The sequence below is a fragment of the Petromyzon marinus genome, unplaced genomic scaffold (genome assembly GCF_048934315.1).
Source record: "Petromyzon marinus isolate PM22_M1 ecotype Great Lakes invasive population unplaced genomic scaffold, UKy_Petmar_22M1.pri1.0 PM_G_Scaffold_30, whole genome shotgun sequence".
Classification (NCBI taxonomy): Eukaryota; Metazoa; Chordata; class Hyperoartia; order Petromyzontiformes; family Petromyzontidae; genus Petromyzon; species Petromyzon marinus.
The window spans coordinates 796,673-805,952 of NW_027422873.1; the positions used below are offsets into that span (position 1 = coordinate 796,673).

Here is a 9,280-nt window from a genome sequence, read left to right on the forward strand (position 1 = left end):
GTCTATGGGCAGTGTTGAGTATATGGGCAGTGTTGAGTCTACGGGCAGTGTTGAGTCTACGGGCAGTGTTGACTCTACGGGCAGTGCTGAGTCTATGGTGCAGTGTTGAGTCTATGGTGCAGTGTTGAGTCTATGGGGAGTGTTGAGTCTATGGGCAGTGCTGAGTCTATGGGCAGTGTTGAGTCTATGGGCAGTGTTGAGTCTATGGTGCAGTGTTGAGTATATGGGCAGTGTTGAGTCTATGGGCAGTGTTGAGTCTATGGGCAGTGCTGAGTCTATGGGCAGTGCTGAGTCTATGGGCAGTGTTGAGTCTATGGGCAGTGCTGAGTCTATGGGCAGTGTTTATCAATTCTACAGAATCTGAGCCTCGCTCGCACTGCGTGTTCGCCTATCCACACTACGATTTATAAAAGCGCCCTGCTAAGGCCTCACGTGATAACAGCCCCGCCGAGTCGCCTGCCCGTGATTCGAGGCACGGAACGTCGAATCTCCTCCTCCACCACGACCACACGAGGACATTGTTTTGTTTGTAACCTCACCACGAAGGAGGATATAGCTCAAGACCCCCTCCCCAGCACCTACGCAGCGTTGCGCTGGTGAGTGCCGCGTTGAGGCCTATTCCGGGAGTGTCACCGGTCTCGGCTAGATTGCCCAGCCGGCCGAGGCGGCACTTTGGCCGGCTACAGATGCCGCTGTCATGCGATGGTCTCCATGGAGACCTGGAAGATGGTCTCTAGGTTATGTTGTGGGTTAGCAAGCTTCCAAAGGATGCGTGAAGGCTGCCGCTCGGCTTTTTGTAACGAATCTTTGCTGCGTGTTTTAAACTTTAATTGTTTGCGATGCACGCGTGTCAACGTGGTGATGCGTCGCTCAAAGACTTCACTCGAGCGCGTCGTGTTCAAGCTCACTTTGTCTACCTTAGCAGCTTACAAAGTGCCGCCCAATAATTTACCGTGCGTCTGCCTCTTAGGCCGAGTGAACCGCTTGAACAAGGGCACATTCAGAAGCGTAAACTCTGTGAGTATCTCGTTTTAAATTTTGATTTGAAGCTTTCGTGACTGCAGTAATTCATATTCTTAGCTCTTTCGGTAAAGTCACGTTGAAGGGAAACAATAAAATAATAAAATATATATAAAATAATTAAAATTCTCACGACGTTTCGACCTGATGACAACCGTTTGTGTTATGGTCGAAACGTGAGAAATTTTATTGTTATATATATATTTTTATTTTATTGTTTCCCTTCAACGTGACTTTACCGAAAGAGCTAAGAATATCTCGTTTTATTCATAGTTCGTGTTTCCAAGGACAAAAACAATTGCACATTCTCATTACCAATACATCGACCTGGCTGGTGGTCACACTTGCCAGGAGCCCCTTTCCCTGTCGGCTTGACATTTTTTTCAACTCAATTGTTTTTTTACACAGCTCTTGGACAGACGTGCGGCAGTGTTGGTTTATATCCTGGAAGGTGCTCTCACTCCAGGGGCTGTTTCATTGATGGGAAAATAACCTGAGCTGGGGCTGTAATCAATGTTGTTTTATTGATCTAGTTTAAAACATCAGCACGAACATCGGTGCCAAACTAACACGATGTGAGGCGCTAGATTTGAAGCTTTCGTGATGTGCAAGGATTCATAGTCTTTAGCTTTTTTTCGGTAAAGTCGCGCTGGTAAAAAAAATAAAGTTAAACCCAAGTTAAACTTTAGCAGCCTTATAGTTTACAGCAGTATGCTCCGCAAGGCAACCAGTTTGTCAGCTTAACTACTGCCTTCTGCCTCTGGTTCACGTGTGTAACGCTCTTCAACCTGCACACGGCCATCTCTCCGTCCCCAACCCCCTGCAGCATAACAGAAGGTGGCTTAACTTAGCCCCCCCCCACGGCCCTTCTTGTCTCTCCCCCCCCCCCTTAACCTGTATACAATCTCGGGTGTCTTAGAGTTCTCTTCACCTGATGCAGCAATTTTGCCGTGACGGTTTCCACCTCAAGACGGAAGCTTGTGCTGCTGCCTCCGAAACGTGATTTTAATTGAGTTGTTTTTTTCATTTATTTATTTTATAGATATTTTTTTTACCTACGTGACTTTAGCAAAAAAAAAAGAAAGAGTCCGATGCGAGGAGGCGTTTCCCCCAACGTTCGTTTTCTGCGGTGGCAAAAAATGCAGCCTCTGCGAAACGATGAGAACCTAAACATTTTGCTCAACACAGGAGGAACGTGTCCATCAGTGAGGGAGCCTTAGGCATGCATCCAATTGTCCCTTGTGAAGGAGGAGGTCTTTAACCCGGCATGGTTGTCACCTGGTGTACAGGAGGTCGTGGGGTTTGATACCGACCCTGACACTCCCTGCTCTTTCTTTGGGGTTGACGTTTCTCGCTCCCCGCGGCCGCGTGGATTTTTCTCCCAGAGTCCTCCGGTTTTTCCCCCTCCGCATTCCGAAACGCCACGCGTTTAGAGTATTTTGCCCTGAATGTCCACTTGATATCAGCCCACCATTTATGGGCCAAGGTCTCTTCTTAAAAAAGAGCTATGTAGCATGGTGGTGTGCTTCCCGTGGCAACATTAAACATTGGTTAGTTTTATTAGTATATATATTTTTAAAGTGATTTGTTTTACTCTTCCTGTAACTCTGCACTCACGCCGTGTTTTTGTTTTGTGTTTGTTGTCATGTTCTGACCCAGTGCCACAGCTGGACATCTGTGACAAAAAGAGCTTCGTAGCGCTTTGGATTCCTCCTCTTGCAGTCTAAATAAATATCATTCCCACTGCTCCTCCTACTCCCTCCCCTTCACCCCTCCTAGCCAAGTGAAGGAAGCCGCCAGGCCGACCATCTGCCACCTCCCCCCAATGGAGACTTTCTCCACCACCACCCGTTTAGTGGCCTTGCTGGTCGTTGTGCTGGGCGACCGTCGTCACAACCCCTTCGCCCTGCCCCTTGACCGTGAGTAGCAAACAGCGCCGCTACCACACTTGAGACGATGCCCCCTCTCAACGCTACTCCCACTAAAGGCCATCGACTAAACTCGACTCTTTTGACTTCACCAGGCAATGCCCACTGAGCTTCGTGGCGCTTTTTTTTTTCAGAAGCGCTCCGGCTCTTGCAAATGATGGCTTCAACGAAGCACTTCGACGTTCAAGCGGGGCCGAGTACTCGAAACACTTGTAGGTATCTGTGTGACACACACACTACACACACTACTCACACACAGAGACCCACAGACTTCTCACACAGAGACCCACACACTACTCACTCAGAGACCCACACACTACTCACACACAGAGACCCACAGACTACTCACACAGAGACCCACACACTACTCACACAGAGACCCACAGACTACTCACACAGAGACCCACACACTACTCACAGAGAGACACACACACTACTCACACAGAGACCCACACACTACTCACACAGAGACCCACACACTACTCACAGAGAGACACACACACTACTCACACAGAGACCCACACACTACTCACACAGAGACCCACACACTACTCACACAGAGACCCTACTAACACTCTGCTGTATTTTCGCCCACAGCTGCGGTTATCATCTCTGGCCACGTACGGTACCAAAGAAGCTCACATCAGGTGTATGCAGCAAAGCAGCAACCTCCGGACACACGACGGAAAGGTGCACGGTTGCGACATCACACACACACATACACATGTACAGGGCCCAGTTGAGTACGCAGTTTGTTAAGGTGCAGCACTGCAAGTACTTGCTCGTGCCCCTGTTGGCGGAAGGAGGAATAGGAGGAGGAGGGAGGAGGATGAGGAGGGGGAGGAGGAAGGGGAGGAGGAGGAGGGGGAGGAGGATGAGGAGGAGGAGGGGGAGGAGGATGAGGAGGAGGAGGATGAGGAGGAGGGGGAGGAGGGGGAGGAGGATGAGGAGGAGGGGGAGGAGGGGGAGGAGGAGGAGGAGGGGGAGGAGGATGAGGGGGAGGATGAGGAGGAGGATGAGGAGGACGAGGAGGAGGAGGGGGAGGAGGATAAGGAGGAGGTCCTTCACTGCACAGAGCGCTGTAGGGAGCTCCCCTCTAGGCAGGGCACGTTGGACCCCACTCCTCCGCCACGCCAGCCAAACCTCTTGAAGTGTCCCACACTTCACCCCACCACGTGCCACCCGCCTAGACGGGAAGCACCGCGGTGAGCTCACTCCCACCGCCGGGCGGACAACAACGGAGTTGTCGCTCACGACCCGCGACCCCAGCGTGACCCCCCCCACGTCGACCCCCGGGGGCCGGGCCGGCGTCCCCTCGTTAGGAAAACTAAAACTGCGAAAAACTTTGTTTTTGTGTTTGACCGGCAGGTAAGGGCCCCACCGAGCTACGTGGCGCTTTTTCACCGGCGACCGGGCCGTCGCCGTCGTCAGCGGGCGCGGACATTTTTTTGTTTTGCGGCCCAAACGCTTTGAAACGCGCGACGTCGATTCTGAGTGCGGCGCGGGGGGAGAGACGCCCGGAAGGACCCGGAGGGAGAAATCCACGCGACCGCCACGGTGACGAGAGGCCAACGCGAGAAACAACCACTCCGAGCCGCAGAACCTTGCAGGCGAGAGGGAGAGAGAGAGGGTTCTGAAAATCGATTTTTTTATATTTTTAAAAAACCCACTTTGTGCGAATCGCCTTCTATGACCCCCCCCCCCTCCACGACTCGTAGGGGGGGACGCGGCAGCCCCCCGACGACAGCCTCACACAGCCAGCGCCCCGCAGATGCTGTCGGAGCCAGACAGGATGTACAGAGCGAGAGAGGGAGAGGCGGTGTACATGGAGTGCTCGGTGTTGGTGTGGCCGCCCGCCACCATCCTGTGGTGAGACCGAACGCCGCGCCTGAGCGTCCGTCCCTCTCCGCCTCTCCTCTCGCTCTCCGCTCGCTGGAGACTCTTTTTGTTTATTTCACCGCCTGATGCCCACCGAGCCGTGCAGCTGTTTTTCAGAAGCTATCCGGCCATGTCGCAAACGACGGCCCTGACGACGCGCCTCGAAGCTCCCTGTCGCGAGGGCTGTACGTGCCCTGAACTTCTTTCGCACCCTACGTGGCCAACCGTGCTAATCAGAGGTACGGGTGCTGGGTCTGTTTTGTGAATGCCGCCAGTGGGTTTGCATGGCTGGCCACGTACGGAGCGAAAGAAGTTCAACATAGAACACTCCCATAGACTTCAATGTTAAAGGCTCCCATAGACTTCAATGTTAAAGGCTCCCATAGACTTCAATGTTAAAGGCTCCCACAGACTTCAATGTTACAGGCTCAAATAGACTTCAATATTAAAGGCTCCCATAGACTTCAATGTTAAAAGTTCCCATAGACGTCAATGTTACAGGCTTCCATAGACTTCAATGTTAAAGGCTCCCATAGACTTCAATGTTAAAGGCTCCCACAGACTTCAATGTTAAAGGCTCCCACAGACTTCAATGTTAAAGGCACCCATAGACTTCAATGTTAAAGGCTCCCATAGACTTCACTGTTAAAGGCTCCCATAGACTTCAATGTTAAAGGCTCCCATAGACCTCAATATTAAAGGCTTCCATAGACTTCAATGTTAAAGGCTCCCATAGACTTCAATGCTAAAGGCTCCCATAGACTTCAATGTTAAAGGCTCCCATAGAACAAGGATTTATGTCTACTGCATTAACCACAATACCTGCAGTCAAAATGCAAAAATAAAACATACTATGATAATATATGATGATGCATTGTCCTTGAAACTGATTGGTCCACACCAAGGGACGGCTTTCTTTTGAGCCTTTTGGCGTCATCTGGTCGAGCACCAATTGGGTCGAGGCTTCAATGCCACATATTTATTATCATAGTATGTTTTTTCGTTTGCATTTTGACTGCAGGTATTGTGGTTAATGCAGACATGAATCCTTGCTAAAAAGGCTTCAGTTTTGTTGCCAGAAAAAAAGAGGAAAAACCCTATTATTATATTTTGGTACTGGCAAAGGAGGTCTAATGATGAACAAAACATCAATGAAGCAATCTGATCTCATCTTGAACGGCTACTGTTGGCCTGCAGCCCGCCAAGTAACGCACTTGTGTAACGTATCTCGACAATAAAATGACTGGTCACTGTCCACTTCCAATGGAGCTTGGCTCTTTAACTTATCAGCCGTCTTTTCATTTGTGGGTGTGTCATTAACTTTGATAATTGATTCTTGTCAACACCACTGGGTACAAAGTTAATAAGTAACAATTTTTTTAAACAAAAATTAAACAGAAAAAACCGCAACACGCACATTTCATTCCGAGATCTATAGAAATGTATAAAGTAACCTGTTGCAGAATTTGCCACTTGCTGGTTTTATCCACCATCAATTTATTATGAGAACCCTGTCTATATCTCAGATACAAATTCAGTGTAATGACAGTTCATTGGCTGATTGATATGAAAATAGGTTTTCCCATTTTTTTTCTGGCAACAAAACAGGTCACATTTAAAGCTGAACTTTGAGCTGAAATCCTTCAGAATGTGAGATGTTTTTATCTTCCATTATTTTCATACTTATTGTGTATATTGAGCATCACTTTGTGAGAAGCCAAAAAATGTAAACTGGCCACCATCAGCAACGTGGAATTCCAGGCTACAGATACAGGGTGGTCCAAATGTCTCATGTCTCCTCTAAAGCTTAATATTGTAATAGGAGGCTTTATTTAAAACGCAACATTTAATATGCAAATATGTTCGGGGTCAATTAATTTTGGGAGTCACAAGACATCAGGACCACTCTGCACAGCACGAGTTCAGGATCTACAATGGGAATAGGGTGCCACCCAGCGTTGCTTTAATAGGGTCGCAGCGAGGGTTGGAGTTTAACAAGAAGGAAAGATTTACATTATGAGACCTCCTTTGTCAGTAACAAGATATAGTAATAGGTTTTACCCAATCAAATTCAAGGACAGTGCATATTTTTATGAGAGTTGTCACTTTTGTTTGCATTTTGACTGCTTATGTTGTGGTTATTGCAAACATGATGCCTTGAATAAAGGTGTCAGTTTTTGTGCCAGTTAAAAGGGTAAAACCTATTACTATAACAAGGAAAGACATTTGCCCTCCCCTACCCCCCAAAGACTGGGTACAGTCTGTGAAGTTAAACCTGCAATTCCTACAGTATGAAATATTTCTTCATACATCATTCCACTGTACATCGTCAATTAATCGTGGAGCGTTAATCCACAAACTGCACATCTTCTAAGACTCGACAAAGCAGGCTGTAACCAAAATTGATTTGTGGGTCCATCGTACTGAAGCGAATTTGACAGAATCACTGGTGCCGATTAGACACGGGGACATTGACAAGAACAAACGCATTGATGCATCGCTCAAATTTTTTAATGAAATGAAAACATCGATTTTACACGAACAGATTCAGAATTAAAAGATCAAAAACATTCAATGAACGATTTACAGGAGACAGCAAAGTGATTGTTCAGAAGTAAAGTTAATTATCGTAAATAACGAATGATAAAATAGCCAACCGTCTAATAATTAATCGGAAGGATGTGGTTGCAGGGTCAATACAAACGGACATTACTTTTAAAAATATATAGTTAAAAAACATTATAAATGCCTTTACATTAAAAAAAAACATCACAATGGCACAAGGCTGTTGTAGAAGGATCAACAATCAGCCGAAATCGTAAGGTTCCCCATCCCTTAGTTACTGATCCGTGGCCAAGATAGGTTGCATGGATTAAATCCTGTAATCTCGCCTGGATAAAATAATAATAATGAATGATTGTAACTTGTCTGTGTACTGCTGTAATGTGAGCTCTACTGTAATATTGTATTTGTACTGATGCGTTCTGATCTCGAAAATAAAAATTTTCCAAAGTGAGCATTTAGACGGTGCTCATCTCCAGTTTAAGAGCTCTGAGCCACGTGGTGGAAATTCGACGTTACTATGGCGGGGGCAAGTAACCCCACTGTTGACTTCTCCACAGTGTGTTACTCATTGTATCTACCCCCGACAGATGATGGGCTGATCCAGTCTAGGTTGTCTTCATAATTATGCCAGAAGATGCAAATACAATACTTTTCGAAGCACCGCACATTATTTTTGCATGTTGAATATTTACCGCCACTGTAAATATGTAATTTTAATCAATGCATTGCTATAATGTTTTAATCAATCGTATTGTTATTAAGGTTCGGGTCAGGATTTTAGAGCAGTGTGTTTCAAATAGGTCGACCAGATTTGAAATCGCTACATCTCTGCAAACCACGAACTCTTCATAATAATCCACAATAAAGGTTTTCTGGGTTAGATCGCGTTATTTATAACTGTGTCGTAACCCTCCACCACCCGACACGGCCAATCAGCAAAAAATAAGTGTCACGTTGACAAAAGACAATTAGTTCACTAATTTATTTGCTGATTGGCCGTGTCGGGTGGTGGAGGGTTACGACACATTCATAAATAACGCGATCTAACTAAAAAAAACCTTTATTATGAATAATATTGGTCGCGAAAGCTTGCTACGTGTTAAACTGACACAATCACAACTTTGCCTTTTATATATATGGAGATATACTGTATGTTATTTTAATTAACTTTAACAATACACTACTGTATACAGTATGCTTTTCTCAAATGTGTCTTTACTGCCCCATGCTGTATATACCATCTTAAATCAGGACCAGTACTAAGAGTTTAGCCACGTGACAATACAGCAGACTCTCTGTTGTGTACTATACAGGACGGTCCAGATGTCTTATAACCCCCAATTAACTGACCCCGGAAAATGTGTTTCATTTGCGTATTAATTTCTGTTTCTAAATAAACCTTACATAAAATATATACCGTATGAAGATAATTAAGTGTGTGGGGGGGGGGTCACAAGACATCTGGAGCACCTTGTGGAACGTGACTATTTTATGTTAATAAAAAACAAACGACACTTATTAAAGACGAGTTTTGTGGGCAGCAGATGACAGCGAAGTAAAATAAATTGTGCTGCACTTCTAAAACTGCCACGTCTATGACTCCCTGCCTTTACCATCCTGCAAAATCGTGTCCATGACCCAGACAGCGTGGAGAGGGCCCTCATCCAAACAGCACATTGCCAAAAGGGGTTTTGTACGTGCAGTATACATCAAGTATACAGATAGTACTCCTGTATATTGTAACATACCTTATCGACTGACAGTTACCAGTGTCTTTCAGGGCTAGGTGCCTTCCACCCACACAATGGTCATCCTTCTTTACACACACACACAAATATATATTTAGCTACTGGAATTTTCACATTCTGTACACACGTAAATTGAAAGCT

At 46.2% G+C, this 9,280-nt stretch overlaps 1 long non-coding RNA gene across 3 annotated transcripts; it reads left to right on the forward strand.

Moving 5' to 3' along the window:
• Positions 1–370: 370 nt before the first annotated feature.
• LOC142915389 (uncharacterized) lies at positions 371–8,978 on the forward strand. 3 transcript variants are annotated; one of them, XR_012935916.1, is made up of 6 exons: positions 371–596; positions 971–1,017; positions 2,800–2,939; positions 3,083–3,160; positions 3,546–3,638; positions 4,667–8,978. It is a non-coding gene; the product is annotated as an uncharacterized LOC142915389 (long non-coding RNA). The 3 variants fall into 3 exon arrangements; XR_012935915.1 differs by lacking the exon at positions 4,667–8,978 and adding an exon at positions 4,317–4,657; XR_012935917.1 differs by lacking the exons at positions 971–1,017; positions 4,667–8,978 and adding an exon at positions 4,317–4,657 and having other exon boundaries at positions 372–596.
• Positions 8,979–9,280: the final 302 nt, after the last annotated feature.